Source organism: Conger conger, unplaced genomic scaffold, assembly GCF_963514075.1.
Source record: "Conger conger unplaced genomic scaffold, fConCon1.1 SCAFFOLD_120, whole genome shotgun sequence".
NCBI classification, from domain to species: domain Eukaryota; kingdom Metazoa; phylum Chordata; class Actinopteri; order Anguilliformes; family Congridae; genus Conger; species Conger conger.
In genome coordinates this window covers 1-22,500 of record NW_026890316.1, presented here as the reverse complement: position 1 = coordinate 22,500, position 22,500 = coordinate 1, and the positions used below count along the sequence as shown (strand labels likewise).

At 46.9% G+C, this 22,500-nt stretch overlaps 85 non-coding genes and 2 pseudogenes across 85 annotated transcripts in view; all 87 read right to left on the bottom strand.

Moving 5' to 3' along the window:
* LOC133119983 (5S ribosomal RNA) overlaps window positions 1-8 on the bottom strand; it is a 119-nt gene extending 111 nt beyond the window's left edge. Inside the window, exon 1 of the ribosomal RNA XR_009706992.1 lies at window positions 1-8. This exon is cut by the window's left edge and continues 111 nt beyond it. This is a non-coding gene — a ribosomal RNA (5S ribosomal RNA).
* A 138-nt stretch (window positions 9-146) lies between these two features.
* On the bottom strand, window positions 147-265 carry LOC133119879 (5S ribosomal RNA). The gene has a single exon (XR_009706905.1). It is a non-coding gene; the product is annotated as a 5S ribosomal RNA (ribosomal RNA).
* A 139-nt stretch (window positions 266-404) lies between these two features.
* Window positions 405-523, bottom strand: LOC133119759 (5S ribosomal RNA). Its single transcript, XR_009706788.1, has one exon. It is a non-coding gene; the product is annotated as a 5S ribosomal RNA (ribosomal RNA).
* Window positions 524-662: 139 nt separating this feature from the next.
* Window positions 663-781, bottom strand: LOC133119758 (5S ribosomal RNA). Its single transcript, XR_009706787.1, has one exon. It is a non-coding gene; the product is annotated as a 5S ribosomal RNA (ribosomal RNA).
* A 139-nt stretch (window positions 782-920) lies between these two features.
* Window positions 921-1,039, bottom strand: LOC133119919 (5S ribosomal RNA). The gene has a single exon (XR_009706944.1). It is a non-coding gene; the product is annotated as a 5S ribosomal RNA (ribosomal RNA).
* Window positions 1,040-1,178: 139 nt separating this feature from the next.
* On the bottom strand, window positions 1,179-1,297 carry LOC133119918 (5S ribosomal RNA). Its single transcript, XR_009706943.1, has one exon. It is a non-coding gene; the product is annotated as a 5S ribosomal RNA (ribosomal RNA).
* A 139-nt stretch (window positions 1,298-1,436) lies between these two features.
* LOC133119916 (5S ribosomal RNA) lies at window positions 1,437-1,555 on the bottom strand. The gene has a single exon (XR_009706940.1). It is a non-coding gene; the product is annotated as a 5S ribosomal RNA (ribosomal RNA).
* A 139-nt stretch (window positions 1,556-1,694) lies between these two features.
* Window positions 1,695-1,813, bottom strand: LOC133119757 (5S ribosomal RNA). Its single transcript, XR_009706786.1, has one exon. It is a non-coding gene; the product is annotated as a 5S ribosomal RNA (ribosomal RNA).
* A 139-nt stretch (window positions 1,814-1,952) lies between these two features.
* Window positions 1,953-2,071, bottom strand: LOC133119915 (5S ribosomal RNA). The gene has a single exon (XR_009706939.1). It is a non-coding gene; the product is annotated as a 5S ribosomal RNA (ribosomal RNA).
* Window positions 2,072-2,210: 139 nt separating this feature from the next.
* On the bottom strand, window positions 2,211-2,329 carry LOC133119914 (5S ribosomal RNA). Its single transcript, XR_009706938.1, has one exon. It is a non-coding gene; the product is annotated as a 5S ribosomal RNA (ribosomal RNA).
* Window positions 2,330-2,468: 139 nt separating this feature from the next.
* On the bottom strand, window positions 2,469-2,587 carry LOC133119913 (5S ribosomal RNA). Its single transcript, XR_009706937.1, has one exon. It is a non-coding gene; the product is annotated as a 5S ribosomal RNA (ribosomal RNA).
* Window positions 2,588-2,984: 397 nt separating this feature from the next.
* Window positions 2,985-3,103, bottom strand: LOC133119755 (5S ribosomal RNA). The gene has a single exon (XR_009706784.1). It is a non-coding gene; the product is annotated as a 5S ribosomal RNA (ribosomal RNA).
* Window positions 3,104-3,242: 139 nt separating this feature from the next.
* LOC133119754 (5S ribosomal RNA) lies at window positions 3,243-3,361 on the bottom strand. Its single transcript, XR_009706783.1, has one exon. It is a non-coding gene; the product is annotated as a 5S ribosomal RNA (ribosomal RNA).
* A 139-nt stretch (window positions 3,362-3,500) lies between these two features.
* LOC133119753 (5S ribosomal RNA) lies at window positions 3,501-3,619 on the bottom strand. Its single transcript, XR_009706782.1, has one exon. It is a non-coding gene; the product is annotated as a 5S ribosomal RNA (ribosomal RNA).
* A 139-nt stretch (window positions 3,620-3,758) lies between these two features.
* Window positions 3,759-3,877, bottom strand: LOC133119912 (5S ribosomal RNA). Its single transcript, XR_009706936.1, has one exon. It is a non-coding gene; the product is annotated as a 5S ribosomal RNA (ribosomal RNA).
* Window positions 3,878-4,016: 139 nt separating this feature from the next.
* Window positions 4,017-4,135, bottom strand: LOC133119752 (5S ribosomal RNA). The gene has a single exon (XR_009706781.1). It is a non-coding gene; the product is annotated as a 5S ribosomal RNA (ribosomal RNA).
* A 139-nt stretch (window positions 4,136-4,274) lies between these two features.
* On the bottom strand, window positions 4,275-4,393 carry LOC133119926 (5S ribosomal RNA). The gene has a single exon (XR_009706951.1). It is a non-coding gene; the product is annotated as a 5S ribosomal RNA (ribosomal RNA).
* Window positions 4,394-4,532: 139 nt separating this feature from the next.
* Window positions 4,533-4,651, bottom strand: LOC133119751 (5S ribosomal RNA). The gene has a single exon (XR_009706780.1). It is a non-coding gene; the product is annotated as a 5S ribosomal RNA (ribosomal RNA).
* Window positions 4,652-4,790: 139 nt separating this feature from the next.
* Window positions 4,791-4,909, bottom strand: LOC133119911 (5S ribosomal RNA). Its single transcript, XR_009706935.1, has one exon. It is a non-coding gene; the product is annotated as a 5S ribosomal RNA (ribosomal RNA).
* A 139-nt stretch (window positions 4,910-5,048) lies between these two features.
* Window positions 5,049-5,167, bottom strand: LOC133119910 (5S ribosomal RNA). Its single transcript, XR_009706934.1, has one exon. It is a non-coding gene; the product is annotated as a 5S ribosomal RNA (ribosomal RNA).
* A 139-nt stretch (window positions 5,168-5,306) lies between these two features.
* LOC133119909 (5S ribosomal RNA) lies at window positions 5,307-5,425 on the bottom strand. The gene has a single exon (XR_009706933.1). It is a non-coding gene; the product is annotated as a 5S ribosomal RNA (ribosomal RNA).
* A 139-nt stretch (window positions 5,426-5,564) lies between these two features.
* LOC133119750 (5S ribosomal RNA) lies at window positions 5,565-5,683 on the bottom strand. Its single transcript, XR_009706779.1, has one exon. It is a non-coding gene; the product is annotated as a 5S ribosomal RNA (ribosomal RNA).
* A 139-nt stretch (window positions 5,684-5,822) lies between these two features.
* On the bottom strand, window positions 5,823-5,941 carry LOC133119749 (5S ribosomal RNA). The gene has a single exon (XR_009706778.1). It is a non-coding gene; the product is annotated as a 5S ribosomal RNA (ribosomal RNA).
* Window positions 5,942-6,080: 139 nt separating this feature from the next.
* Window positions 6,081-6,199, bottom strand: LOC133119968 (5S ribosomal RNA). The gene has a single exon (XR_009706981.1). It is a non-coding gene; the product is annotated as a 5S ribosomal RNA (ribosomal RNA).
* Window positions 6,200-6,338: 139 nt separating this feature from the next.
* On the bottom strand, window positions 6,339-6,457 carry LOC133119895 (5S ribosomal RNA). Its single transcript, XR_009706920.1, has one exon. It is a non-coding gene; the product is annotated as a 5S ribosomal RNA (ribosomal RNA).
* A 139-nt stretch (window positions 6,458-6,596) lies between these two features.
* On the bottom strand, window positions 6,597-6,715 carry LOC133119748 (5S ribosomal RNA). The gene has a single exon (XR_009706777.1). It is a non-coding gene; the product is annotated as a 5S ribosomal RNA (ribosomal RNA).
* A 139-nt stretch (window positions 6,716-6,854) lies between these two features.
* On the bottom strand, window positions 6,855-6,973 carry LOC133119747 (5S ribosomal RNA). Its single transcript, XR_009706776.1, has one exon. It is a non-coding gene; the product is annotated as a 5S ribosomal RNA (ribosomal RNA).
* A 139-nt stretch (window positions 6,974-7,112) lies between these two features.
* Window positions 7,113-7,231, bottom strand: LOC133119745 (5S ribosomal RNA). Its single transcript, XR_009706775.1, has one exon. It is a non-coding gene; the product is annotated as a 5S ribosomal RNA (ribosomal RNA).
* Window positions 7,232-7,370: 139 nt separating this feature from the next.
* On the bottom strand, window positions 7,371-7,496 carry LOC133119949 (5S ribosomal RNA; annotated as a pseudogene).
* Window positions 7,497-7,635: 139 nt separating this feature from the next.
* LOC133119743 (5S ribosomal RNA) lies at window positions 7,636-7,754 on the bottom strand. The gene has a single exon (XR_009706773.1). It is a non-coding gene; the product is annotated as a 5S ribosomal RNA (ribosomal RNA).
* Window positions 7,755-7,892: 138 nt separating this feature from the next.
* Window positions 7,893-8,011, bottom strand: LOC133119878 (5S ribosomal RNA). Its single transcript, XR_009706904.1, has one exon. It is a non-coding gene; the product is annotated as a 5S ribosomal RNA (ribosomal RNA).
* A 138-nt stretch (window positions 8,012-8,149) lies between these two features.
* Window positions 8,150-8,268, bottom strand: LOC133119742 (5S ribosomal RNA). The gene has a single exon (XR_009706772.1). It is a non-coding gene; the product is annotated as a 5S ribosomal RNA (ribosomal RNA).
* Window positions 8,269-8,407: 139 nt separating this feature from the next.
* LOC133119741 (5S ribosomal RNA) lies at window positions 8,408-8,526 on the bottom strand. The gene has a single exon (XR_009706771.1). It is a non-coding gene; the product is annotated as a 5S ribosomal RNA (ribosomal RNA).
* A 139-nt stretch (window positions 8,527-8,665) lies between these two features.
* On the bottom strand, window positions 8,666-8,784 carry LOC133119740 (5S ribosomal RNA). Its single transcript, XR_009706770.1, has one exon. It is a non-coding gene; the product is annotated as a 5S ribosomal RNA (ribosomal RNA).
* Window positions 8,785-8,923: 139 nt separating this feature from the next.
* LOC133119908 (5S ribosomal RNA) lies at window positions 8,924-9,042 on the bottom strand. The gene has a single exon (XR_009706932.1). It is a non-coding gene; the product is annotated as a 5S ribosomal RNA (ribosomal RNA).
* A 139-nt stretch (window positions 9,043-9,181) lies between these two features.
* On the bottom strand, window positions 9,182-9,300 carry LOC133119739 (5S ribosomal RNA). Its single transcript, XR_009706769.1, has one exon. It is a non-coding gene; the product is annotated as a 5S ribosomal RNA (ribosomal RNA).
* Window positions 9,301-9,439: 139 nt separating this feature from the next.
* Window positions 9,440-9,558, bottom strand: LOC133119907 (5S ribosomal RNA). Its single transcript, XR_009706931.1, has one exon. It is a non-coding gene; the product is annotated as a 5S ribosomal RNA (ribosomal RNA).
* Window positions 9,559-9,697: 139 nt separating this feature from the next.
* On the bottom strand, window positions 9,698-9,816 carry LOC133119999 (5S ribosomal RNA). Its single transcript, XR_009707008.1, has one exon. It is a non-coding gene; the product is annotated as a 5S ribosomal RNA (ribosomal RNA).
* A 139-nt stretch (window positions 9,817-9,955) lies between these two features.
* On the bottom strand, window positions 9,956-10,074 carry LOC133119998 (5S ribosomal RNA). Its single transcript, XR_009707007.1, has one exon. It is a non-coding gene; the product is annotated as a 5S ribosomal RNA (ribosomal RNA).
* A 139-nt stretch (window positions 10,075-10,213) lies between these two features.
* LOC133119905 (5S ribosomal RNA) lies at window positions 10,214-10,332 on the bottom strand. Its single transcript, XR_009706929.1, has one exon. It is a non-coding gene; the product is annotated as a 5S ribosomal RNA (ribosomal RNA).
* Window positions 10,333-10,471: 139 nt separating this feature from the next.
* LOC133119997 (5S ribosomal RNA) lies at window positions 10,472-10,590 on the bottom strand. Its single transcript, XR_009707006.1, has one exon. It is a non-coding gene; the product is annotated as a 5S ribosomal RNA (ribosomal RNA).
* Window positions 10,591-10,729: 139 nt separating this feature from the next.
* On the bottom strand, window positions 10,730-10,848 carry LOC133119996 (5S ribosomal RNA). The gene has a single exon (XR_009707005.1). It is a non-coding gene; the product is annotated as a 5S ribosomal RNA (ribosomal RNA).
* A 139-nt stretch (window positions 10,849-10,987) lies between these two features.
* LOC133119929 (5S ribosomal RNA) lies at window positions 10,988-11,106 on the bottom strand. Its single transcript, XR_009706954.1, has one exon. It is a non-coding gene; the product is annotated as a 5S ribosomal RNA (ribosomal RNA).
* A 139-nt stretch (window positions 11,107-11,245) lies between these two features.
* On the bottom strand, window positions 11,246-11,364 carry LOC133119995 (5S ribosomal RNA). Its single transcript, XR_009707004.1, has one exon. It is a non-coding gene; the product is annotated as a 5S ribosomal RNA (ribosomal RNA).
* A 139-nt stretch (window positions 11,365-11,503) lies between these two features.
* On the bottom strand, window positions 11,504-11,622 carry LOC133119904 (5S ribosomal RNA). Its single transcript, XR_009706928.1, has one exon. It is a non-coding gene; the product is annotated as a 5S ribosomal RNA (ribosomal RNA).
* Window positions 11,623-11,761: 139 nt separating this feature from the next.
* On the bottom strand, window positions 11,762-11,881 carry LOC133119876 (5S ribosomal RNA). The gene has a single exon (XR_009706902.1). It is a non-coding gene; the product is annotated as a 5S ribosomal RNA (ribosomal RNA).
* A 139-nt stretch (window positions 11,882-12,020) lies between these two features.
* On the bottom strand, window positions 12,021-12,139 carry LOC133119993 (5S ribosomal RNA). The gene has a single exon (XR_009707002.1). It is a non-coding gene; the product is annotated as a 5S ribosomal RNA (ribosomal RNA).
* Window positions 12,140-12,278: 139 nt separating this feature from the next.
* On the bottom strand, window positions 12,279-12,397 carry LOC133119992 (5S ribosomal RNA). The gene has a single exon (XR_009707001.1). It is a non-coding gene; the product is annotated as a 5S ribosomal RNA (ribosomal RNA).
* Window positions 12,398-12,536: 139 nt separating this feature from the next.
* Window positions 12,537-12,655, bottom strand: LOC133119991 (5S ribosomal RNA). The gene has a single exon (XR_009707000.1). It is a non-coding gene; the product is annotated as a 5S ribosomal RNA (ribosomal RNA).
* A 139-nt stretch (window positions 12,656-12,794) lies between these two features.
* LOC133119881 (5S ribosomal RNA) lies at window positions 12,795-12,913 on the bottom strand. Its single transcript, XR_009706907.1, has one exon. It is a non-coding gene; the product is annotated as a 5S ribosomal RNA (ribosomal RNA).
* A 139-nt stretch (window positions 12,914-13,052) lies between these two features.
* On the bottom strand, window positions 13,053-13,171 carry LOC133119990 (5S ribosomal RNA). Its single transcript, XR_009706999.1, has one exon. It is a non-coding gene; the product is annotated as a 5S ribosomal RNA (ribosomal RNA).
* Window positions 13,172-13,310: 139 nt separating this feature from the next.
* On the bottom strand, window positions 13,311-13,429 carry LOC133119778 (5S ribosomal RNA). The gene has a single exon (XR_009706807.1). It is a non-coding gene; the product is annotated as a 5S ribosomal RNA (ribosomal RNA).
* A 139-nt stretch (window positions 13,430-13,568) lies between these two features.
* On the bottom strand, window positions 13,569-13,687 carry LOC133119989 (5S ribosomal RNA). The gene has a single exon (XR_009706998.1). It is a non-coding gene; the product is annotated as a 5S ribosomal RNA (ribosomal RNA).
* A 139-nt stretch (window positions 13,688-13,826) lies between these two features.
* LOC133119988 (5S ribosomal RNA) lies at window positions 13,827-13,945 on the bottom strand. Its single transcript, XR_009706997.1, has one exon. It is a non-coding gene; the product is annotated as a 5S ribosomal RNA (ribosomal RNA).
* A 139-nt stretch (window positions 13,946-14,084) lies between these two features.
* Window positions 14,085-14,203, bottom strand: LOC133119930 (5S ribosomal RNA). The gene has a single exon (XR_009706955.1). It is a non-coding gene; the product is annotated as a 5S ribosomal RNA (ribosomal RNA).
* Window positions 14,204-14,342: 139 nt separating this feature from the next.
* Window positions 14,343-14,461, bottom strand: LOC133119877 (5S ribosomal RNA). Its single transcript, XR_009706903.1, has one exon. It is a non-coding gene; the product is annotated as a 5S ribosomal RNA (ribosomal RNA).
* Window positions 14,462-14,600: 139 nt separating this feature from the next.
* On the bottom strand, window positions 14,601-14,719 carry LOC133119987 (5S ribosomal RNA). Its single transcript, XR_009706996.1, has one exon. It is a non-coding gene; the product is annotated as a 5S ribosomal RNA (ribosomal RNA).
* Window positions 14,720-14,858: 139 nt separating this feature from the next.
* LOC133119986 (5S ribosomal RNA) lies at window positions 14,859-14,977 on the bottom strand. Its single transcript, XR_009706995.1, has one exon. It is a non-coding gene; the product is annotated as a 5S ribosomal RNA (ribosomal RNA).
* A 139-nt stretch (window positions 14,978-15,116) lies between these two features.
* On the bottom strand, window positions 15,117-15,235 carry LOC133119985 (5S ribosomal RNA). The gene has a single exon (XR_009706994.1). It is a non-coding gene; the product is annotated as a 5S ribosomal RNA (ribosomal RNA).
* Window positions 15,236-15,374: 139 nt separating this feature from the next.
* Window positions 15,375-15,493, bottom strand: LOC133119984 (5S ribosomal RNA). Its single transcript, XR_009706993.1, has one exon. It is a non-coding gene; the product is annotated as a 5S ribosomal RNA (ribosomal RNA).
* Window positions 15,494-15,632: 139 nt separating this feature from the next.
* Window positions 15,633-15,751, bottom strand: LOC133119982 (5S ribosomal RNA). The gene has a single exon (XR_009706991.1). It is a non-coding gene; the product is annotated as a 5S ribosomal RNA (ribosomal RNA).
* A 139-nt stretch (window positions 15,752-15,890) lies between these two features.
* On the bottom strand, window positions 15,891-16,009 carry LOC133119981 (5S ribosomal RNA). The gene has a single exon (XR_009706990.1). It is a non-coding gene; the product is annotated as a 5S ribosomal RNA (ribosomal RNA).
* A 139-nt stretch (window positions 16,010-16,148) lies between these two features.
* LOC133119980 (5S ribosomal RNA) lies at window positions 16,149-16,267 on the bottom strand. The gene has a single exon (XR_009706989.1). It is a non-coding gene; the product is annotated as a 5S ribosomal RNA (ribosomal RNA).
* A 139-nt stretch (window positions 16,268-16,406) lies between these two features.
* On the bottom strand, window positions 16,407-16,525 carry LOC133119979 (5S ribosomal RNA). The gene has a single exon (XR_009706988.1). It is a non-coding gene; the product is annotated as a 5S ribosomal RNA (ribosomal RNA).
* Window positions 16,526-16,664: 139 nt separating this feature from the next.
* Window positions 16,665-16,783, bottom strand: LOC133119978 (5S ribosomal RNA). Its single transcript, XR_009706987.1, has one exon. It is a non-coding gene; the product is annotated as a 5S ribosomal RNA (ribosomal RNA).
* Window positions 16,784-16,922: 139 nt separating this feature from the next.
* On the bottom strand, window positions 16,923-17,041 carry LOC133119977 (5S ribosomal RNA). The gene has a single exon (XR_009706986.1). It is a non-coding gene; the product is annotated as a 5S ribosomal RNA (ribosomal RNA).
* A 139-nt stretch (window positions 17,042-17,180) lies between these two features.
* On the bottom strand, window positions 17,181-17,299 carry LOC133119976 (5S ribosomal RNA). The gene has a single exon (XR_009706985.1). It is a non-coding gene; the product is annotated as a 5S ribosomal RNA (ribosomal RNA).
* A 139-nt stretch (window positions 17,300-17,438) lies between these two features.
* LOC133119975 (5S ribosomal RNA) lies at window positions 17,439-17,557 on the bottom strand. The gene has a single exon (XR_009706984.1). It is a non-coding gene; the product is annotated as a 5S ribosomal RNA (ribosomal RNA).
* Window positions 17,558-17,696: 139 nt separating this feature from the next.
* LOC133119974 (5S ribosomal RNA) lies at window positions 17,697-17,815 on the bottom strand. The gene has a single exon (XR_009706983.1). It is a non-coding gene; the product is annotated as a 5S ribosomal RNA (ribosomal RNA).
* A 139-nt stretch (window positions 17,816-17,954) lies between these two features.
* On the bottom strand, window positions 17,955-18,072 carry LOC133119956 (5S ribosomal RNA; annotated as a pseudogene).
* Window positions 18,073-18,211: 139 nt separating this feature from the next.
* Window positions 18,212-18,330, bottom strand: LOC133119973 (5S ribosomal RNA). Its single transcript, XR_009706982.1, has one exon. It is a non-coding gene; the product is annotated as a 5S ribosomal RNA (ribosomal RNA).
* A 139-nt stretch (window positions 18,331-18,469) lies between these two features.
* On the bottom strand, window positions 18,470-18,588 carry LOC133119962 (5S ribosomal RNA). Its single transcript, XR_009706980.1, has one exon. It is a non-coding gene; the product is annotated as a 5S ribosomal RNA (ribosomal RNA).
* Window positions 18,589-18,727: 139 nt separating this feature from the next.
* Window positions 18,728-18,846, bottom strand: LOC133119950 (5S ribosomal RNA). Its single transcript, XR_009706974.1, has one exon. It is a non-coding gene; the product is annotated as a 5S ribosomal RNA (ribosomal RNA).
* A 139-nt stretch (window positions 18,847-18,985) lies between these two features.
* LOC133119939 (5S ribosomal RNA) lies at window positions 18,986-19,104 on the bottom strand. The gene has a single exon (XR_009706964.1). It is a non-coding gene; the product is annotated as a 5S ribosomal RNA (ribosomal RNA).
* A 139-nt stretch (window positions 19,105-19,243) lies between these two features.
* Window positions 19,244-19,362, bottom strand: LOC133119928 (5S ribosomal RNA). Its single transcript, XR_009706953.1, has one exon. It is a non-coding gene; the product is annotated as a 5S ribosomal RNA (ribosomal RNA).
* Window positions 19,363-19,501: 139 nt separating this feature from the next.
* On the bottom strand, window positions 19,502-19,620 carry LOC133119917 (5S ribosomal RNA). Its single transcript, XR_009706941.1, has one exon. It is a non-coding gene; the product is annotated as a 5S ribosomal RNA (ribosomal RNA).
* Window positions 19,621-19,759: 139 nt separating this feature from the next.
* Window positions 19,760-19,878, bottom strand: LOC133119906 (5S ribosomal RNA). Its single transcript, XR_009706930.1, has one exon. It is a non-coding gene; the product is annotated as a 5S ribosomal RNA (ribosomal RNA).
* Window positions 19,879-20,017: 139 nt separating this feature from the next.
* Window positions 20,018-20,136, bottom strand: LOC133119894 (5S ribosomal RNA). The gene has a single exon (XR_009706919.1). It is a non-coding gene; the product is annotated as a 5S ribosomal RNA (ribosomal RNA).
* A 139-nt stretch (window positions 20,137-20,275) lies between these two features.
* Window positions 20,276-20,394, bottom strand: LOC133119882 (5S ribosomal RNA). Its single transcript, XR_009706908.1, has one exon. It is a non-coding gene; the product is annotated as a 5S ribosomal RNA (ribosomal RNA).
* Window positions 20,395-20,533: 139 nt separating this feature from the next.
* On the bottom strand, window positions 20,534-20,652 carry LOC133119871 (5S ribosomal RNA). Its single transcript, XR_009706897.1, has one exon. It is a non-coding gene; the product is annotated as a 5S ribosomal RNA (ribosomal RNA).
* A 139-nt stretch (window positions 20,653-20,791) lies between these two features.
* On the bottom strand, window positions 20,792-20,910 carry LOC133119859 (5S ribosomal RNA). Its single transcript, XR_009706885.1, has one exon. It is a non-coding gene; the product is annotated as a 5S ribosomal RNA (ribosomal RNA).
* Window positions 20,911-21,049: 139 nt separating this feature from the next.
* LOC133119847 (5S ribosomal RNA) lies at window positions 21,050-21,168 on the bottom strand. The gene has a single exon (XR_009706873.1). It is a non-coding gene; the product is annotated as a 5S ribosomal RNA (ribosomal RNA).
* Window positions 21,169-21,307: 139 nt separating this feature from the next.
* On the bottom strand, window positions 21,308-21,426 carry LOC133119836 (5S ribosomal RNA). Its single transcript, XR_009706862.1, has one exon. It is a non-coding gene; the product is annotated as a 5S ribosomal RNA (ribosomal RNA).
* A 139-nt stretch (window positions 21,427-21,565) lies between these two features.
* Window positions 21,566-21,684, bottom strand: LOC133119825 (5S ribosomal RNA). Its single transcript, XR_009706851.1, has one exon. It is a non-coding gene; the product is annotated as a 5S ribosomal RNA (ribosomal RNA).
* Window positions 21,685-21,823: 139 nt separating this feature from the next.
* On the bottom strand, window positions 21,824-21,942 carry LOC133119812 (5S ribosomal RNA). The gene has a single exon (XR_009706840.1). It is a non-coding gene; the product is annotated as a 5S ribosomal RNA (ribosomal RNA).
* Window positions 21,943-22,081: 139 nt separating this feature from the next.
* On the bottom strand, window positions 22,082-22,200 carry LOC133119800 (5S ribosomal RNA). Its single transcript, XR_009706829.1, has one exon. It is a non-coding gene; the product is annotated as a 5S ribosomal RNA (ribosomal RNA).
* A 139-nt stretch (window positions 22,201-22,339) lies between these two features.
* LOC133119789 (5S ribosomal RNA) lies at window positions 22,340-22,458 on the bottom strand. Its single transcript, XR_009706818.1, has one exon. It is a non-coding gene; the product is annotated as a 5S ribosomal RNA (ribosomal RNA).
* Between the last annotated feature and the right edge of the window lie 42 nt (window positions 22,459-22,500).

Sequence of the window (22,500 nt, the reverse complement as noted above, 5' to 3'; positions counted from 1 at the left end):
CCGTAAGCGAAGACCCGGCAGTCAGCGAGAGCTCTCATGAATAAACGCCTAGAAACTAACTTTGTATAATTCTTTTTAAGGAAGTAAGGTCGTTATTTCAAACAATGTCCAAAATACGATAATGTACATTGATTTCGCTGGTAAAATGCTCACAGCACCTGGTATTCCCAGGCGGTCTCCCATCCAAGTACTAACCAGGCCCGACGTTGCTTAGCTTCCGAGATCAGACGAGATCGGGCGTTCTCAGCGCGGTGTGGCCGCAAGCGAAGACCCGGCAGTCAGCGAGAGCTCTCATGAATAAACGCCTAGAAACTAACTTTGTATAATTCTTTTTTAAGGAAGTAAGGTCGTTATTTCAAACAATGTCCAAAATACGATAATGTACATTGATTTTGCTGGTAAAATGCTCACAGCACCTGGTATTCCCAGGCGGTCTCCCATCCAAGTACTAACCAGGCCCGACGTTGCTTAGCTTCCGAGATCAGACGAGATCGGGCGTTCTCAGCGCGGTGTGGCCGTAAGCGAAGACCCGGCAGTCAGCGAGAGCTCTCATGAATAAACGCCTAGAAACTAACTTTGTATAATTCTTTTTTAAGGAAGTAAGGTCGTTATTTCAAACAATGTCCAAAATACGATAATGTACATTGATTTCGCTGGTAAAATGCTCACAGCACCTGGTATTCCCAGGCGGTCTCCCATCCAAGTACTAACCAGGCCCGACGTTGCTTAGCTTCCGAGATCAGACGAGATCGGGCGTTCTCAGCGCGGTGTGGCCGTAAGCGAAGACCCGGCAGTCAGCGAGAGCTCTCATGAATAAACGCCTAGAAACTAACTTTGTATAATTCTTTTTTAAGGAAGTAAGGTCGTTATTTCAAACAATGTCCAAAATACGATAATGTACATTGATTTCGCTGGTAAAATGCTCACAGCACCTGGTATTCCCAGGCGGTCTCCCATCCAAGTACTAAGCAGGCCCGACGTTGCTTAGCTTCCGAGATCAGACGAGATCGGGCGTTCTCAGCGCGGTGTGGCCGTAAGCGAAGACCCGGCAGTCAGCGAGAGCTCTCATGAATAAACGCCTAGAAACTAACTTTGTATAATTCTTTTTTAAGGAAGTAAGGTCGTTATTTCAAACAATGTCCAAAATACGATAATGTACATTGATTTCGCTGGTAAAATGCTCACAGCACCTGGTATTCCCAGGCGGTCTCCCATCCAAGTACTAAGCAGGCCCGACGTTGCTTAGCTTCCGAGATCAGACGAGATCGGGCGTTCTCAGCGCGGTGTGGCCGTAAGCGAAGACCCGGCAGTCAGCGAGAGCTCTCATGAATAAACGCCTAGAAACTAACTTTGTATAATTCTTTTTTAAGGAAGTAAGGTCGTTATTTCAAACAATGTCCAAAATACGATAATGTACATTGATTTCGCTGGTAAAATGCTCACAGCACCTGGTATTCCCAGGCGGTCTCCCATCCAAGTACTAAGCAGGCCCGACGTTGCTTAGCTTCCGAGATCAGACGAGATCGGGCGTTCTCAGCGCGGTGTGGCCGTAAGCGAAGACCCGGCAGTCAGCGAGAGCTCTCATGAATAAACGCCTAGAAACTAACTTTGTATAATTCTTTTTTAAGGAAGTAAGGTCGTTATTTCAAACAATGTCCAAAATACGATAATGTACATTGATTTCGCTGGTAAAATGCTCACAGCACCTGGTATTCCCAGGCGGTCTCCCATCCAAGTACTAACCAGGCCCGACGTTGCTTAGCTTCCGAGATCAGACGAGATCGGGCGTTCTCAGCGCGGTGTGGCCGTAAGCGAAGACCCGGCAGTCAGCGAGAGCTCTCATGAATAAACGCCTAGAAACTAACTTTGTATAATTCTTTTTTAAGGAAGTAAGGTCGTTATTTCAAACAATGTCCAAAATACGATAATGTACATTGATTTCGCTGGTAAAATGCTCACAGCACCTGGTATTCCCAGGCGGTCTCCCATCCAAGTACTAAGCAGGCCCGACGTTGCTTAGCTTCCGAGATCAGACGAGATCGGGCGTTCTCAGCGCGGTGTGGCCGTAAGCGAAGACCCGGCAGTCAGCGAGAGCTCTCATGAATAAACGCCTAGAAACTAACTTTGTATAATTCTTTTTTAAGGAAGTAAGGTCGTTATTTCAAACAATGTCCAAAATACGATAATGTACATTGATTTCGCTGGTAAAATGCTCACAGCACCTGGTATTCCCAGGCGGTCTCCCATCCAAGTACTAAGCAGGCCCGACGTTGCTTAGCTTCCGAGATCAGACGAGATCGGGCGTTCTCAGCGCGGTGTGGCCGTAAGCGAAGACCCGGCAGTCAGCGAGAGCTCTCATGAATAAACGCCTAGAAACTAACTTTGTATAATTCTTTTTTAAGGAAGTAAGGTCGTTATTTCAAACAATGTCCAAAATACGATAATGTACATTGATTTCGCTGGTAAAATGCTCACAGCACCTGGTATTCCCAGGCGGTCTCCCATCCAAGTACTAAGCAGGCCCGACGTTGCTTAGCTTCCGAGATCAGACGAGATCGGGCGTTCTCAGCGCGGTGTGGCCGTAAGCGAAGACCCGGCAGTCAGCGAGAGCTCTCATGAATAAACGCCTAGAAACTAACTTTGTATAATTCTTTTTTAAGGAAGTAAGGTCGTTATTTCAAACAATGTCCCAAATACGATAATGTACATTGATTTCGCTGGTAAAATGCTCACAGCACCTGGTATTCCCAGGCGGTCTCCCATCCAAGTACTAAGCAGGCCCGACGTTGCCTAGCTTCGAGATCGCCCGATCTCCGGGCGTTCTCAGCGCGGTGTGGCCGTAAGCGAAGACCCGGCAGTCAGCGAGAGCTCTCATGAATAAACGCCTAGAAACTAACTTTGTATAATTCTTTTTTAAGGAAGTAAGGTCGTTATTTCAAACAATGTCCAAAATACGATAATGTACATTGATTTCGCTGGTAAAATGCTCACAGCACCTGGTATTCCCAGGCGGTCTCCCATCCAAGTACTAACCAGGCCCGACGTTGCTTAGCTTCCGAGATCAGACGAGATCGGGCGTTCTCAGCGCGGTGTGGCCGTAAGCGAAGACCCGGCAGTCAGCGAGAGCTCTCATGAATAAACGCCTAGAAACTAACTTTGTATAATTCTTTTTTAAGGAAGTAAGGTCGTTATTTCAAACAATGTCCAAAATACGATAATGTACATTGATTTCGCTGGTAAAATGCTCACAGCACCTGGTATTCCCAGGCGGTCTCCCATCCAAGTACTAACCAGGCCCGACGTTGCTTAGCTTCCGAGATCAGACGAGATCGGGCGTTCTCAGCGCGGTGTGGCCGTAAGCGAAGACCCGGCAGTCAGCGAGAGCTCTCATGAATAAACGCCTAGAAACTAACTTTGTATAATTCTTTTTTAAGGAAGTAAGGTCGTTATTTCAAACAATGTCCAAAATACGATAATGTACATTGATTTCGCTGGTAAAATGCTCACAGCACCTGGTATTCCCAGGCGGTCTCCCATCCAAGTACTAACCAGGCCCGACGTTGCTTAGCTTCCGAGATCAGACGAGATCGGGCGTTCTCAGCGCGGTGTGGCCGTAAGCGAAGACCCGGCAGTCAGCGAGAGCTCTCATGAATAAACGCCTAGAAACTAACTTTGTATAATTCTTTTTTAAGGAAGTAAGGTCGTTATTTCAAACAATGTCCAAAATACGATAATGTACATTGATTTCGCTGGTAAAATGCTCACAGCACCTGGTATTCCCAGGCGGTCTCCCATCCAAGTACTAAGCAGGCCCGACGTTGCTTAGCTTCCGAGATCAGACGAGATCGGGCGTTCTCAGCGCGGTGTGGCCGTAAGCGAAGACCCGGCAGTCAGCGAGAGCTCTCATGAATAAACGCCTAGAAACTAACTTTGTATAATTCTTTTTTAAGGAAGTAAGGTCGTTATTTCAAACAATGTCCAAAATACGATAATGTACATTGATTTCGCTGGTAAAATGCTCACAGCACCTGGTATTCCCAGGCGGTCTCCCATCCAAGTACTAACCAGGCCCGACGTTGCTTAGCTTCCGAGATCAGACGAGATCGGGCGTTCTCAGCGCGGTGTGGCCGTAAGCGAAGACCCGGCAGTCAGCGAGAGCTCTCATGAATAAACGCCTAGAAACTAACTTTGTATAATTCTTTTTTAAGGAAGTAAGGTCGTTATTTCAAACAATGTCCAAAATACGATAATGTACATTGATTTCGCTGGTAAAATGCTCACAGCACCTGGTATTCCCAGGCGGTCTCCCATCCAAGTAATAACCAGGCCCGACGTTGCTTAGCTTCCGAGATCAGACGAGATCGGGCGTTCTCAGCGCGGTGTGGCCGTAAGCGAAGACCCGGCAGTCAGCGAGAGCTCTCATGAATAAACGCCTAGAAACTAACTTTGTATAATTCTTTTTTAAGGAAGTAAGGTCGTTATTTCAAACAATGTCCAAAATACGATAATGTACATTGATTTCGCTGGTAAAATGCTCACAGCACCTGGTATTCCCAGGCGGTCTCCCATCCAAGTACTAACCAGGCCCGACGTTGCTTAGCTTCCGAGATCAGACGAGATCGGGCGTTCTCAGCGCGGTGTGGCCGTAAGCGAAGACCCGGCAGTCAGCGAGAGCTCTCATGAATAAACGCCTAGAAACTAACTTTGTATAATTCTTTTTTAAGGAAGTAAGGTCGTTATTTGAAACAATGTCCAAAATACGATAATGTACATTGATTTCGCTGGTAAAATGCTCACAGCACCTGGTATTCCCAGGCGGTCTCCCATCCAAGTACTAAGCAGGCCCGACGTTGCTTAGCTTCCGAGATCAGACGAGATCGGGCGTTCTCAGCGCGGTGTGGCCGTAAGCGAAGACCCGGCAGTCAGCGAGAGCTCTCATGAATAAACGCCTAGAAACTAACTTTGTATAATTCTTTTTTAAGGAAGTAAGGTCGTTATTTCAAACAATGTCCAAAATACGATAATGTACATTGATTTCGCTGGTAAAATGCTCACAGCACCTGGTATTCCCAGGCGGTCTCCCATCCAAGTACTAAGCAGGCCCGACGTTGCTTAGCTTCCGAGATCAGACGAGATCGGGCGTTCTCAGCGCGGTGTGGCCGTAAGCGAAGACCCGGCAGTCAGCGAGAGCTCTCATGAATAAACGCCTAGAAACTAACTTTGTATAATTCTTTTTTAAGGAAGTAAGGTCGTTATTTCAAACAATGTCCAAAATACGATAATGTACATTGATTTCGCTGGTAAAATGCTCACAGCACCTGGTATTCCCAGGCGGTCTCCCATCCAAGTACTAAGCAGGCCCGACGTTGCTTAGCTTCCGAGATCAGACGAGATCGGGCGTTCTCAGCGCGGTGTGGCCGTAAGCGAAGACCCGGCAGTCAGCGAGAGCTCTCATGAATAAACGCCTAGAAACTAACTTTGTATAATTCTTTTTTAAGGAAGTAAGGTCGTTATTTCAAACAATGTCCAAAATACGATAATGTACATTGATTTCGCTGGTAAAATGCTCACAGCACCTGGTATTCCCAGGCGGTCTCCCATCCAAGTACTAACCAGGCCCGACGTTGCTTAGCTTCCGAGATCAGACGAGATCGGGCGTTCTCAGCGCGGTGTGGCCGTAAGCGAAGACCCGGCAGTCAGCGAGAGCTCTCATGAATAAACGCCTAGAAACTAACTTTGTATAATTCTTTTTTAAGGAAGTAAGGTCGTTATTTCAAACAATGTCCAAAATACGATAATGTACATTGATTTCGCTGGTAAAATGCTCACAGCACCTGGTATTCCCAGGCGGTCTCCCATCCAAGTACTAACCAGGCCCGACGTTGCTTAGCTTCCGAGATCAGACGAGATCGGGCGTTCTCAGCGCGGTGTGGCCGTAAGCGAAGACCCGGCAGTCAGCGAGAGCTCTCATGAATAAACGCCTAGAAACTAACTTTGTATAATTCTTTTTTAAGGAAGTAAGGTCGTTATTTCAAACAATGTCCAAAATACGATAATGTACATTGATTTCGCTGGTAAAATGCTCACAGCACCTGGTATTCCCAGGCGGTCTCCCATCCAAGTACTAACCTGGCCCGACGTTGCTTAGCTTCCGAGATCAGACGAGATCGGGCGTTCTCAGCGCGGTGTGGCCGTAAGCGAAGACCCGGCAGTCAGCGAGAGCTCTCATGAATAAACGCCTAGAAACTAACTTTGTATAATTCTTTTTTAAGGAAGTAAGGTCGTTATTTCAAACAATGTCCAAAATACGATAATGTACATTGATTTCGCTGGTAAAATGCTCACAGCACCTGCTATTCCCAGGCGGTCTCCCATCCAAGTACTAACCTGGCCCGACGTTGCTTAGCTTCCGAGATCAGACGAGATCGGGCGTTCTCAGCGCGGTGTGGCCGTAAGCGCAGACCCGGCAGTCAGCGAGAGCTCTCATGAATAAACGCCTAGAAACTAACTTTGTATAATTCTTTTTTAAGGAAGTAAGGTCGTTATTTCAAACAATGTCCAAAATACGATAATGTACATTGATTTCGCTGGTAAAATGCTCACAGCACCTGGTATTCCCAGGCGGTCTCCCATCCAAGTACTAACCAGGCCCGACGTTGCTTAGCTTCCGAGATCAGACGAGATCGGGCGTTCTCAGCGCGGTGTGGCCGTAAGCGAAGACCCGGCAGTCAGCGAGAGCTCTCATGAATAAACGCCTAGAAACTAACTTTGTATAATTCTTTTTTAAGGAAGTAAGGTCGTTATTTCAAACAATGTCCAAAATACGATAATGTACATTGATTTCGCTGGTAAAATGCTCACAGCACCTGGTATTCCCAGGCGGTCTCCCATCCAAGTACTAACCAGGCCCGACGTTGCTTAGCTTCCGAGATCAGACGAGATCGGGCGTTCTCAGCGCGGTGTGGCCGTAAGCGAAGACCCGGCAGTCAGCGAGAGCTCTCATGAATAAACGCCTAGAAACTAACTTTGTATAATTCTTTTTAAAGGAAGTAAGGTCGTTATTTCAAACAATGTCCAAAATACGATAATGTACATTGATTTCGCTGGTAAAATGCTCACAGCACCTGGTATTCCCAGGCGGTCTCCCATCCAAGTACTAACCAGGCCCGACGTTGCTTAGCTTCCGAGATCAGACGAGATCGGGCGTTCTCAGCGCGGTGTGGCCGTAAGCGAAGACCCGGCAGTCAGCGAGAGCTCTCATGAATAAACGCCTAGAAACTAACTTTGTATAATTCTTTTTAAAGGAAGTAAGGTCGTTATTTCAAACAATGTCCAAAATACGATAATGTACATTGATTTCGCTGGTAAAATGCTCACAGCACCTGGTATTCCCAGGCGGTCTCCCATCCAAGTACTAACCTGGCCCGACGTTGCTTGTTGCTTAGCTTCCGAGATCAGACGAGATCGGGCGTTCTCAGCGCGGTGTGGCCGTAAGCGAAGACCCGGCAGTCAGCGAGAGCTCTCATGAATAAACGCCTAGAAACTAACTTTGTATAATTCTTTTTTAAGGAAGTAAGGTCGTTATTTCAAACAATGTCCAAAATACGATAATGTACATTGATTTCGCTGGTAAAATGCTCACAGCACCTGGTATTCCCAGGCGGTCTCCCATCCAAGTACTAACCAGGCCCGACGTTGCTTAGCTTCCGAGATCAGACGAGATCGGGCGTTCTCAGCGCGGTGTGGCCGTAAGCGAAGACCCGGCAGTCAGCGAGAGCTCTCATGAATAAACGCCTAGAAACTAACTTTGTATAATTCTTTTTTAAGGAAGTAAGGTCGTTATTTCAAACAATGTCCAAAATACGTAATGTACATTGATTTCGCTGGTAAAATGCTCACAGCACCTGGTATTCCCAGGCGGTCTCCCATCCAAGTACTAACCAGGCCCGACGTTGCTTAGCTTCCGAGATCAGACGAGATCGGGCGTTCTCAGCGCGGTGTGGCCGCAAGCGAAGACCCGGCAGTCAGCGAGAGCTCTCATGAATAAACGCCTAGAAACTAACTTTGTATAATTCTTTTTAAGGAAGTAAGGTCGTTATTTCAAACAATGTCCAAAATACGATAATGTACATTGATTTCGCTGGTAAAATGCTCACAGCACCTGGTATTCCCAGGCGGTCTCCCATCCAAGTACTAACCAGGCCCGACGTTGCTTAGCTTCCGAGATCAGACGAGATCGGGCGTTCTCAGCGCGGTGTGGCCGTAAGCGAAGACCCGGCAGTCAGCGAGAGCTCTCATGAATAAACGCCTAGAAACTAACTTTGTATAATTCTTTTTTAAGGAAGTAAGGTCGTTATTTCAAACAATGTCCAAAATACGATAATGTACATTGATTTCGCTGGTAAAATGCTCACAGCACCTGGTATTCCCAGGCGGTCTCCCATCCAAGTACTAACCAGGCCCGACGTTGCTTAGCTTCCGAGATCAGACGAGATCGGGCGTTCTCAGCGCGGTGTGGCCGTAAGCGAAGACCCGGCAGTCAGCGAGAGCTCTCATGAATAAACGCCTAGAAACTAACTTTGTATAATTCTTTTTTAAGGAAGTAAGGTCGTTATTTCAAACAATGTCCAAAATACGATAATGTACATTGATTTCGCTGGTAAAATGCTCACAGCACCTGGTATTCCCAGGCGGTCTCCCATCCAAGTACTAACCAGGCCCGACGTTGCTTAGCTTCCGAGATCAGACGAGATCGGGCGTTCTCAGCGCGGTGTGGCCGTAAGCGAAGACCCGGCAGTCAGCGAGAGCTCTCATGAATAAACGCCTAGAAACTAACTTTGTATAATTCTTTTTTAAGGAAGTAAGGTCGTTATTTCAAACAATGTCCAAAATACGATAATGTACATTGATTTCGCTGGTAAAATGCTCACAGCACCTGGTATTCCCAGGCGGTCTCCCATCCAAGTACTAAGCAGGCCCGACGTTGCTTAGCTTCCGAGATCAGACGAGATCGGGCGTTCTCAGCGCGGTGTGGCCGTAAGCGAAGACCCGGCAGTCAGCGAGAGCTCTCATGAATAAACGCCTAGAAACTAACTTTGTATAATTCTTTTTTAAGGAAGTAAGGTCGTTATTTCAAACAATGTCCAAAATACGATAATGTACATTGATTTCGCTGGTAAAATGCTCACAGCACCTGGTATTCCCAGGCGGTCTCCCATCCAAGTACTAACCAGGCCCGACGTTGCTTAGCTTCCGAGATCAGACGAGATCGGGCGTTCTCAGCGCGGTGTGGCCGTAAGCGAAGACCCGGCAGTCAGCGAGAGCTCTCATGAATAAACGCCTAGAAACTAACTTTGTATAATTCTTTTTTAAGGAAGTAAGGTCGTTATTTCAAACAATGTCCAAAATACGATAATGTACATTGATTTCGCTGGTAAAATGCTCACAGCACCTGGTATTCCCAGGCGGTCTCCCATCCAAGTACTAAGCAGGCCCGACGTTGCTTAGCTTCCGAGATCAGACGAGATCGGGCGTTCTCAGCGCGGTGTGGCCGTAAGCGAAGACCCGGCAGTCAGCGAGAGCTCTCATGAATAAACGCCTAGAAACTAACTTTGTATAATTCTTTTTTAAGGAAGTAAGGTCGTTATTTCAAACAATGTCCAAAATACGATAATGTACATTGATTTCGCTGGTAAAATGCTCACAGCACCTGGTATTCCCAGGCGGTCTCCCATCCAAGTACTAACCAGGCCCGACGTTGCTTAGCTTCCGAGATCAGACGAGATCGGGCGTTCTCAGCGCGGTGTGGCCGTAAGCGAAGACCCGGCAGTCAGCGAGAGCTCTCATGAATAAACGCCTAGAAACTAACTTTGTATAATTCTTTTTTAAGGAAGTAAGGTCGTTATTTCAAACAATGTCCAAAATACGATAATGTACATTGATTTCGCTGGTAAAATGCTCACAGCACCTGGTATTCCCAGGCGGTCTCCCATCCAAGTACTAACCAGGCCCGACGTTGCTTAGCTTCCGAGATCAGACGAGATCGGGCGTTCTCAGCGCGGTGTGGCCGTAAGCGAAGACCCGGCAGTCAGCGAGAGCTCTCATGAATAAACGCCTAGAAACTAACTTTGTATAATTCTTTTTTAAGGAAGTAAGGTCGTTATTTCAAACAATGTCCAAAATACGATAATGTACATTGATTTCGCTGGTAAAATGCTCACAGCACCTGGTATTCCCAGGCGGTCTCCCATCCAAGTACTAAGCAGGCCCGACGTTGCTTAGCTTCCGAGATCAGACGAGATCGGGCGTTCTCAGCGCGGTGTGGCCGTAAGCGAAGACCCGGCAGTCAGCGAGAGCTCTCATGAATAAACGCCTAGAAACTAACTTTGTATAATTCTTTTTTAAGGAAGTAAGGTCGTTATTTCAAACAATGTCCAAAATACGATAATGTACATTGATTTCGCTGGTAAAATGCTCACAGCACCTGGTATTCCCAGGCGGTCTCCCATCCAAGTACTAACCAGGCCCGACGTTGCTTAGCTTCCGAGATCAGACGAGATCGGGCGTTCTCAGCGCGGTGTGGCCGTAAGCGAAGACCCGGCAGTCAGCGAGAGCTCTCATGAATAAACGCCTAGAAACTAACTTTGTATAATTCTTTTTTAAGGAAGTAAGGTCGTTATTTCAAACAATGTCCAAAATACGATAATGTACATTGATTTCGCTGGTAAAATGCTCACAGCACCTGGTATTCCCAGGCGGTCTCCCATCCAAGTACTAACCAGGCCCGACGTTGCTTAGCTTCCGAGATCAGACGAGATCGGGCGTTCTCAGCGCGGTGTGGCCGTAAGCGAAGACCCGGCAGTCAGCGAGAGCTCTCATGAATAAACGCCTAGAAACTAACTTTGTATAATTCTTTTTTAAGGAAGTAAGGTCGTTATTTCAAACAATGTCCAAAATACGATAATGTACATTGATTTCGCTGGTAAAATGCTCACAGCACCTGGTATTCCCAGGCGGTCTCCCATCCAAGTACTAACCAGGCTCGACGTTGCTTAGCTTCCGAGATCAGACGAGATCGGGCGTTCTCAGCGCGGTGTGGCCGTAAGCCAAGACCCGGCAGTCAGCGAGAGCTCTCATGAATAAACGCCTAGAAAGTAACTTTGTATAATTCTTTTTTAAGGAAGTAAGGTCGTTATTTCAAACAATGTCCAAAATACGATAATGTACATTGATTTCGCTGGTAAAATGCTCACAGCACCTGGTATTCCCAGGCGGTCTCCCATCCAAGTACTAACCAGGCCCGACGTTGCTTAGCTTCCGAGATCAGACGAGATCGGGCGTTCTCAGCGCGGTGTGGCCGTAAGCGAAGACCCGGCAGTCAGCGAGAGCTCTCATGAATAAACGCCTAGAAACTAACTTTGTATAATTCTTTTTTAAGGAAGTAAGGTCGTTATTTCAAACAATGTCCAAAATACGATAATGTACATTGATTTCGCTGGTAAAATGCTCACAGCACCTGGTATTCCCAGGCGGTCTCCCATCCAAGTACTAAGCAGGCCCGACGTTGCTTAGCTTCCGAGATCAGACGAGATCGGGCGTTCTCAGCGCGGTGTGGCCGTAAGCGAAGACCCGGCAGTCAGCGAGAGCTCTCATGAATAAACGCCTAGAAACTAACTTTGTATAATTCTTTTTTAAGGAAGTAAGGTCGTTATTTCAAACAATGTCCAAAATACGATAATGTACATTGATTTCGCTGGTAAAATGCTCACAGCACCTGGTATTCCCAGGCGGTCTCCCATCCAAGTACTAACCAGGCCCGACGTTGCTTAGCTTCCGAGATCAGAACGAGATCGGGCGTTCTCAGCGCGGTGTGGCCGTAAGCAAAGACCCGGCAGTCAGCGAGAGCTCTCATGAATAAACGCCTAGAAACTAACTTTGTATAATTCTTTTTTAAGGAAGTAAGGTCGTTATTTCAAACAATGTCCAAAATACGATAATGTACATTGATTTCGCTGGTAAAATGCTCACAGCACCTGGTATTCCCAGGCGGTCTCCCATCCAAGTACTAACCAGGCCCGACGTTGCTTAGCTTCCGAGATCAGACGAGATCGGGCGTTCTCAGCGCGGTGTGGCCGTAAGCGAAGACCCGGCAGTCAGCGAGAGCTCTCATGAATAAACGCCTAGAAACTAACTTTGTATAATTCTTTTTTAAGGAAGTAAGGTCGTTATTTCAAACAATGTCCAAAATACGATAATGTACATTGATTTCGCTGGTAAAATGCTCACAGCACCTGGTATTCCCAGGCGGTCTCCCATCCAAGTACTAACCAGGCCCGACGTTGCTTAGCTTCCGAGATCAGACGAGATCGGGCGTTCTCAGCGCGGTGTGGCCGTAAGCGAAGACCCGGCAGTCAGCGAGAGCTCTCATGAATAAACGCCTAGAAACTAACTTTGTATAATTCTTTTTTAAGGAAGTCAGGTCGTTATTTCAAACAATGTCCAAAATACGATAATGTACATTGATTTCGCTGGTAAAATGCTCACAGCACCTGGTATTCCCAGGCGGTCTCCCATCCAAGTACTAACCAGGCCCGACGTTGCTTAGCTTCCGAGATCAGACGAGATCGGGCGTTCTCAGCGCGGTGTGGCCGTAAGCGAAGACCCGGCAGTCAGCGAGAGCTCTCATGAATAAACGCCTAGAAACTAACTTTGTATAATTCTTTTTTAAAGAAGTAAGGTCGTTATTTCAAACAATGTCCAAAATACGATAATGTACATTGATTTCGCTGGTAAAATGCTCACAGCACCTGGTATTCCCAGGCGGTCTCCCATCCAAGTACTAACCTGGCCCGACGTTGCTTAGCTTCCGAGATCAGACGAGATCAGGCGTTCTCAGCGCGGTGTGGCCGTAAGCGAAGACCCGGCAGTCAGCGAGAGCTCTCATGAATAAACGCCTAGAAACTAACTTTGTATAATTCTTTTTTAAGGAAGTAAGGTCGTTATTTCAAACAATGTCCAAAATACGATAATGTACATTGATTTCGCTGGTAAAATGCTCACAGCACCTGGTATTCCCAGGCGGTCTCCCATCCAAGTACTAACCAGGCCCGACGTTGCTTAGCTTCCGAGATCAGACGAGATCGGGCGTTCTCAGCGCGGTGTGGCCGTAAGCGAAGACCCGGCAGTCAGCGAGAGCTCTCATGAATAAACGCCTAGAAACTAACTTTGTATAATTATTTTTTAAGGAAGTAAGGTCGTTATTTCAAACAATGTCCAAAATACGATAATGTACATTGATTTCGCTGGTAAAATGCTCACAGCACCTGGTATTCCCAGGCGGTCTCCCATCCAAGTACTAACCAGGCCCGACGTTGCTTAGCTTCCGAGATCAGACGAGATCGGGCGTTCTCAGCGTGGTGTGGCCGTAAGCGAAGACCCGGCAGTCAGCGAGAGCTCTCATGAATAAACGCCTAGAAACTAACTTTGTATAATTCTTTTTTAAGGAAGTAAGGTCGTTATTTCAAACAATGTCCAAAATACGATAATGTACATTGATTTCGCTGGTAAAATGCTCACAGCACCTGGTATTCCCAGGCGGTCTCCCATCCAAGTACTAACCAGGCCCGACGTTGCTTAGCTTCCGAGATCAGACGAGATCGGGCGTTCTCAGCGCGGTGTGGCCGTAAGCGAAGACCCGGCAGTCAGCGAGAGCTCTCATGAATAAACGCCTAGAAACTAACTTTGTATAATTCTTTTTTAAGGAAGTAAGGTCGTTATTTCAAACAATGTCCAAAATACGATAATGTACATTGATTTCGCTGGTAAAATGCTCACAGCACCTGGTATTCCCAGGCGGTCTCCCATCCAAGTACTAACCAGGCCCGACGTTGCTTAGCTTCCGAGATCAGACGAGATCGGGCGTTCTCAGCGCGGTGTGGCCGTAAGCGAAGACCCGGCAGTCAGCGAGAGCTCTCATGAATAAACGCCTAGAAACTAACTTTGTATAATTCTTTTTTAAGGAAGTAAGGTCGTTATTTCAAACAATGTCCAAAATACGATAATGTACATTGATTTCGCTGGTAAAATGCTCACAGCACCTGGTATTCCCAGGCGGTCTCCCATCCAAGTACTAACCAGGCCCGACGTTGCTCAGCTTCCGAGATCAGACGAGATCGGGCGTTCTCAGCGCGGTGTGGCCGTAAGCGAAGACCCGGCAGTCAGCGAGAGCTCTCATGAATAAACGCCTAGAAACTAACTTTGTATAATTCTTTTTTAAGGAAGTAAGGTCGTTATTTCAAACAATGTCCAAAATACGATAATGTACATTGATTTCGCTGGTAAAATGCTCACAGCACCTGGTATTCCCAGGCGGTCTCCCATCCAAGTACTAACCAGGCCCGACGTTGCTTAGCTTCCGAGATCAGACGAGATCGGGCGTTCTCAGCGCGGTGTGGCCGCAAGCGAAGACCCGGCAGTCAGCGAGAGCTCTCATGAATAAACGCCTAGAAACTAACTTTGTATAATTCTTTTTTAAGGAAGTAAGGTCGTTATTTCAAACAATGTCCAAAATACGATAATGTACATTGATTTCGCTGGTAAAATGCTCACAGCACCTGGTATTCCCAGGCGGTCTCCCATCCAAGTACTAACCAGGCCCGACGTTGCTTAGCTTCCGAGATCAGACGAGATCGGGCGTTCTCAGCGCGGTGTGGCCGTAAGCGAAGACCCGGCAGTCAGCGAGAGCTCTCATGAATAAACGCCTAGAAACTAACTTTGTATAATTCTTTTTTAAGGAAGTAAGGTCGTTATTTCAAACAATGTCCAAAATACGATAATGTACATTGATTTCGCTGGTAAAATGCTCACAGCACCTGGTATTCCCAGGCGGTCTCCCATCCAAGTACTAACCAGGCCCGACGTTGCTTAGCTTCCGAGATCAGACGAGATCGGGCGTTCTCAGCGCGGTGTGGCCGTAAGCGAAGACCCGGCAGTCAGCGAGAGCTCTCATGAATAAACGCCTAGAAACTAACTTTGTATAATTCTTTTTTAAGGAAGTAAGGTCGTTATTTCAAACAATGTCCAAAATACGATAATGTACATTGATTTCGCTGGTAAAATGCTCACAGCACCTGGTATTCCCAGGCGGTCTCCCATCCAAGTACTAACCAGGCCCGACGTTGCTTAGCTTCCGAGATCAGACGAGATCGGGCGTTCTCAGCGCGGTGTGGCCGTAAGCGAAGACCCGGCAGTCAGCGAGAGCTCTCATGAATAAACGCCTAGAAACTAACTTTGTATAATTCTTTTTTAAGGAAGTAAGGTCGTTATTTCAAACAATGTCCAAAATACGATAATGTACATTGATTTCGCTGGTAAAATGCTCACAGCACCTGGTATTCCCAGGCGGTCTCCCATCCAAGTACTAACCAGGCCCGACGTTGCTTAGCTTCCGAGATCAGACGAGATCGGGCGTTCTCAGCGCGGTGTGGCCGTAAGCGAAGACCCGGCAGTCAGCGAGAGCTCTCATGAATAAACGCCTAGAAACTAACTTTGTATAATTCTTTTTTAAGGAAGTAAGGTCGTTATTTCAAACAATGTCCAAAATACGATAATGTACATTGATTTCGCTGGTAAAATGCTCACAGCACCTGGTATTCCCAGGCGGTCTCCCATCCAAGTACTAACCAGGCCCGACGTTGCTTAGCTTCCGAGATCAGACGAGATCGGGCGTTCTCAGCGCGGTGTGGCCGTAAGCGAAGACCCGGCAGTCAGCGAGAGCTCTCATGAATAAACGCCTAGAAACTAACTTTGTATAATTCTTTTTTAAGGAAGTAAGGTCGTTATTTCAAACAATGTCCAAAATACGATAATGTACATTGATTTCGCTGGTAAAATGCTCACAGCACCTGGTATTCCCAGGCGGTCTCCCATCCAAGTACTAACCAGGCCCGACGTTGCTTAGCTTCCGAGATCAGACGAGATCGGGCGTTCTCAGCGCGGTGTGGCCGTAAGCGAAGACCCGGCAGTCAGCGAGAGCTCTCATGAATAAACGCCTAGAAACTAACTTTGTATAATTCTTTTTTAAGGAAGTAAGGTCGTTATTTCAAACAATGTCCAAAATACGATAATGTACATTGATTTCGCTGGTAAAATGCTCACAGCACCTGGTATTCCCAGGCGGTCTCCCATCCAAGTACTAACCAGGCCCGACGTTGCTTAGCTTCCGAGATCAGACGAGATCGGGCGTTCTCAGCGCGGTGTGGCCGTAAGCGAAGACCCGGCAGTCAGCGAGAGCTCTCATGAATAAACGCCTAGAAACTAACTTTGTATAATTCTTTTTTAAGGAAGTAAGGTCGTTATTTCAAACAATGTCCAAAATACGATAATTTACATTGATTTCGCTGGTAAAATGCTCACAGCACCTGGTATTCCCAGGCGGTCTCCCATCCAAGTACTAACCAGGCCCGACGTTGCTTAGCTTCCGAGATCAGACGAGATCGGGCGTTCTCAGCGCGGTGTGGCCGTAAGCGAAGACCCGGCAGTCAGCGAGAGCTCTCATGAATAAACGCCTAGAAACTAACTTTGTATAATTCTTTTTTAAGGAAGTAAGGTCGTTATTTCAAACAATGTCCAAAATACGATAATGTACATTGATTTCGCTGGTAAAATGCTCACAGCACCTGGTATTCCCAGGCGGTCTCCCATCCAAGTACTAACCAGGCCCGACGTTGCTTAGCTTCCGAGATCAGACGAGATCGGGCGTTCTCAGCGCGGTGTGGCCGTAAGCGAAGACCCGGCAGTCAGCGAGAGCTCTCATGAATAAACGCCTAGAAACTAACTTTGTATAATTCTTTTTTAAGGAAGTAAGGTCGTTATTTCAAACAATGTCCAAAATACGATAATGTACATTGATTTCGCTGGTAAAATGCTCACAGCACCTGGTATTCCCAGGCGGTCTCCCATCCAAGTACTAACCAGGCCCGACGTTGCTTAGCTTCCGAGATCAGACGAGATCGGGCGTTCTCAGCGCGGTGTGGCCGTAAGCGAAGACCCGGCAGTCAGCGAGAGCTCTCATGAATAAACGCCTAGAAACTAACTTTGTATAATTCTTTTTTAAGGAAGTAAGGTCGTTATTTCAAACAATGTCCAAAATACGATAATTTACATTGATTTCGCTGGTAAAATGCTCACAGCACCTGGTATTCCCAGGCGGTCTCCCATCCAAGTACTAACCAGGCCCGACGTTGCTTAGCTTCCGAGATCAGACGAGATCGGGCGTTCTCAGCGCGGTGTGGCCGTAAGCGAAGACCCGGCAGTCAGCGAGAGCTCTCATGAATAAACGCCTAGAAACTAACTTTGTATAATTCTTTTTTAAGGAAGTAAGGTCGTTATTTCAAACAATGTCCAAAATACGATAATGTACATTGATTTCGCTGGTAAAATGCTCACAGCACCTGGTATTCCCAGGCGGTCTCCCATCCAAGTACTAACCAGGCCCGACGTTGCTTAGCTTCCGAGATCAGACGAGATCGGGCGTTCTCAGCGCGGTGTGGCCGTAAGCGAAGACCCGGCAGTCAGCGAGAGCTCTCATGAATAAACGCCTAGAAACTAACTTTGTATAATTCTTTTTTAAGGAAGTAAGGTCGTTATTTCAAACAATGTCCAAAATACGATAATGTACATTGATTTCGCTGGTAAAATGCTCACAGCACCTGGTATTCCCAGGCGGTCTCCCATCCAAGTACTAACCAGGCCCGACGTTGCTTAGCTTCCGAGATCAGACGAGATCGGGCGTTCTCAGCGCGGTGTGGCCGTAAGCGAAGACCCGGCAGTCAGCGAGAGCTCTCATGAATAAACGCCTAGAAACTAACTTTGTATAATTCTTTTTTAAGGAAGTAAGGTCGTTATTTCAAACAATGTCCAAAATACGATAATTTACATTGATTTCGCTGGTAAAATGCTCACAGCACCTGGTATTCCCAGGCGGTCTCCCATCCAAGTACTAACCAGGCCGACGTTGCTTAGCTTCCGAGATCAGACGAGATCGGGCGTTCTCAGCGCGGTGTGGCCGTAAGCGAAGACCCGGCAGTCAGCGAGAGCTCTCATGAATAAACGCCTAGAAACTAACTTTGTATAATTCTTTTTTAAGGAAGTAAGGTCGTTATTTCAAACAATGTCCAAAATACGATAATGTACATTGATTTCGCTGGTAAAATGCTCACAGCACCTGGTATTCCCAGGCGGTCTCCCATCCAAGTACTAACCAGGCCCGACGTTGCTTAGCTTCCGAGATCAGACGAGATCGGGCGTTCTCAGCGCGGTGTGGCCGTAAGCGAAGACCCGGCAGTCAGCGAGAGCTCTCATGAATAAACGCCTAGAAACTAACTTTGTATAATTCTTTTTTAAGGAAGTAAGGTCGTTATTTCAAACAATGTCCAAAATACGATAATGTACATTGATTTCGCTGGTAAAATGCTCACAGCACCTGGTATTCCCAGGCGGTCTCCCATCCAAGTACTAACCAGGCCCGACGTTGCTTAGCTTCCGAGATCAGACGAGATCGGGCGTTCTCAGCGCGGTGTGGCCGTAAGCGAAGACCCGGCAGTCAGCGAGAGCTCTCATGAATAAACGCCTAGAAACTAACTTTGTATAATTCTTTTTTAAGGAAGTAAGGTCGTTATTTCAAACAATGTCCAAAATACGATAATTTACATTGATTTCGCTGGTAAAATGCTCACAGCACCTGGTATTCCCAGGCGGTCTCCCATCCAAGTACTAACCAGGCCCGACGTTGCTTAGCTTCCGAGATCAGACGAGATCGGGCGTTCTCAGCGCGGTGTGGCCGTAAGCGAAGACCCGGCAGTCAGCGAGAGCTCTCATGAATAAACGCCTAGAAACTAACTTTGTATAATTCTTTTTTAAGGAAGTAAGGTCGTTATTTCAAACAATGTCCAAAATACGATAATGTACATTGATTTCGCTGGTAAAATGCTCACAGCACCTGGTATTCCCAGGCGGTCTCCCATCCAAGTACTAACCAGGCCCGACGTTGCTTAGCTTCCGAGATCAGACGAGATCGGGCGTTCTCAGCGCGGTGTGGCCGTAAGCGAAGACCCGGCAGTCAGCGAGAGCTCTCATGAATAAACGCCTAGAAACTAACTTTGTATAATTCTTTTTTAAGGAAGTAAGGTCGTTATTTCAAACAATGTCCAAAATACGATAATTTACATTGATTTCGCTGGTAAAATGCTCACAGCACCTGGTATTCCCAGGCGGTCTCCCATCCAAGTACTAACCAGGCCCGACGTTGCTTAGCTTCCGAGATCAGACGAGATCGGGCGTTCTCAGCGCGGTGTGGCCGTAAGCGAAGACCCGGCAGTCAGCGAGAGCTCTCATGAATAAACGCCTAGAAACTAACTTTGTATAATTCTTTTTTAAGGAAGTAAGGTCGTTATTTCAAACAATGTCCAAAATACGATAATGTACATTGATTTCGCTGGTAAAATGCTCACAGCACCTGGTATTCCCAGGCGGTCTCCCATCCAAGTACTAACCAGGCCCGACGTTGCTTAGCTTCCGAGATCAGACGAGATCGGGCGTTCTCAGCGCGGTGTGGCCGTAAGCGAAGACCCGGCAGTCAGCGAGAGCTCTCATGAATAAACGCCTAGAAACTAACTTTGTATAATTCTTTTTTAAGGAAGTAAGGTCGTTATTTCAAACAATGTCCAAAATACGATAATGTACATTGATTTCGCTGGTAAAATGCTCACAGCACCTGGTATTCCCAGGCGGTCTCCCATCCAAGTACTAACCAGGCCCGACGTTGCTTAGCTTCCGAGATCAGACGAGATCGGGCGTTCTCAGCGCGGTGTGGCCGTAAGCGAAGACCCGGCAGTCAGCGAGAGCTCTCATGAATAAACGCCTAGAAACTAACTTTGTATAATTCTTTTTTAAGGAAGTAAGGTCGTTATTTCAAACAATGTCCAAAATACGATAATTTACATTGATTTCGCTGGTAAAATGCTCACAGCACCTGGTATTCCCAGGCGGTCTCCCATCCAAGTACTAACCAGGCCCGACGTTGCTTAGCTTCCGAGATCAGACGAGATCGGGCGTTCTCAGCGCGGTGTGGCCGTAAGCGAAGACCCGGCAGTCAGCGAGAGCTCTCATGAATAAACGCCTAGAAACTAACTTTGTATAATTCTTTTTTAAGGAAGTAAGGTCGTTATTTCAAACATTGTCCAAAATACGATAATGTACATTGATTTCGCTGGTAAAATGCTCACAGCACCTGGTATTCCCAGGCGGTCTCCCATCCAAGTACTAACCAGGCCCGACGTTGCTTAGCTTCCGAGATCAGACGAGATCGGGCGTTCTCAGCGCGGTGTGGCCGTAAGCGAAGACCCGGCAGTCAGCGAGAGCTCTCATGAATAAACGCCTAGAAACTAACTTTGTATAATTCTTTTTTAAGGAAGTAAGGTCGTTATTTCAAACAATGTCCAAAATACGATAATGTACATTGATTTCGCTGGTAAAATGCTCACAGCACCTGGTATTCCCAGGCGGTCTCCCATCCAAGTACTAACCAGGCCCGACGTTGCTTAGCTTCCGAGATCAGACGAGATCGGGCGTTCTCAGCGCGGTGTGGCCGTAAGCGAAGACCCGGCAGTCAGCGAGAGCTCTCATGAATAAACGCCTAGAAACTAACTTTGTATAATTCTTTTTTAAGGAAGTAAGGTCGTTATTTCAAACATTGTCCAAAATACGATAATGTACATTGATTTCGCTGGTAAAATGCTCACAGCACCTGGTATTCCCAGGCGGTCTCCCATCCAAGTACTAACCAGGCCCGACGTTGCTTAGCTTCCGAGATCAGACGAGATCGGGCGTTCTCAGCGCGGTGTGGCCGTAAGCGAAGACCCGGCAGTCAGCGAGAGCTCTCATGAATAAACGCCTAGAAACTAACTTTGTATAATTCTTTTTTAAGGAAGTAAGGTCGTTATTTCAAACAATGTCCAAAATACGATAATGTACATTGATTTCGCTGGTAAAATGCTCACAGCACCTGGTATTCCCAGGCGGTCTCCCATCCAAGTACTAACCAGGCCCGACGTTGCTTAGCTTCCGAGATCAGACGAGATCGGGCGTTCTCAGCGCGGTGTGGCCGTAAGCGAAGACCCGGCAGTCAGCGAGAGCTCTCATGAATAAACGCCTAGAAACTAACTTTGTATAATTCTTTTTTAAGGAAGTAAGGTCGTTATTTCAAACAATGTCCAAAATACGATAATGTACATTGATTTCGCTGGTAAAATGCTCACAGCACCTGGTATTCCCAGGCGGTCTCCCATCCAAGTACTAACCAGGCCCGACGTTGCTTAGCTTCCGAGATCAGACGAGATCGGGCGTTCTCAGCGCGGTGTGGCCGTAAGCGAAGACCCGGCAGTCAGCGAGAGCTCTCATGAATAAACGCCTAGAAACTAACTTTGTATAATTCTTTTTTAAGGAAGTAAGGTCGTTATTTCAAACAATGTCCAAAATACGATAATTTACATTGATTTCGCTGGTAAAATGCTCACAGCACCTGGTATTCCCAGGCGGTCTCCCATCCAAGTACTAACCAGGCCCGACGTTGCTTAGCTTCCGAGATCAGACGAGATCGGGCGTTCTCAGCGCGGTGTGGCCGTAAGCGAAGACCCGGCAGTCAGCGAGAGCTCTCATGAATAAACGCCTAGAAACTAACTTTGTATAATTCTTTTTTAAGGAAGTAAGGTCGTTATTTCAAACAATGTCCAAAATACGATAATGTACATTGATTTCGCTGGTAAAATGCTCACAGCACCTGGTATTCCCAGGCGGTCTCCCATCCAAGTACTAACCAGGCCCGACGTTGCTTAGCTTCCGAGATCAGACGAGATCGGGCGTTCTCAGCGCGGTGTGGCCGTAAGCGAAGACCCGGCAGTCAGCGAGAGCTCTCATGAATAAACGCCTAGAAACTAACTTTGTATAATTCTTTTTTAAGGAAGTAAGGTCGTTATTTCAAACAATGTCCAAAATACGATAATGTACATTGATTTCGCTGGTAAAATGCTCACAGCACCTGGTATTCCCAGGCGGTCTCCCATCCAAGTACTAACCAGGCCCGACGTTGCTTAGCTTCCGAGATCAGACGAGATCGGGCGTTCTCAGCGCGGTGTGGCCGTAAGCGAAGACCCGGCAGTCAGCGAGAGCTCTCATGAATAAACGCCTAGAAACTAACTTTGTATAATTCTTTTTTAAGGAAGTAAGGTCGTTATTTCAAACAATGTCCAAAATACGATAATGTACATTGATTTCGCTGGTAAAATGCTCACAGCACCTGGTATTCCCAGGCGGTCTCCCATCCAAGTACTAACCAGGCCCGACGTTGCTTAGCTTCCGAGATCAGACGAGATCGGGCGTTCTCAGCGCGGTGTGGCCGTAAGCGAAGACCCGGCAGTCAGCGAGAGCTCTCATGAATAAACGCCT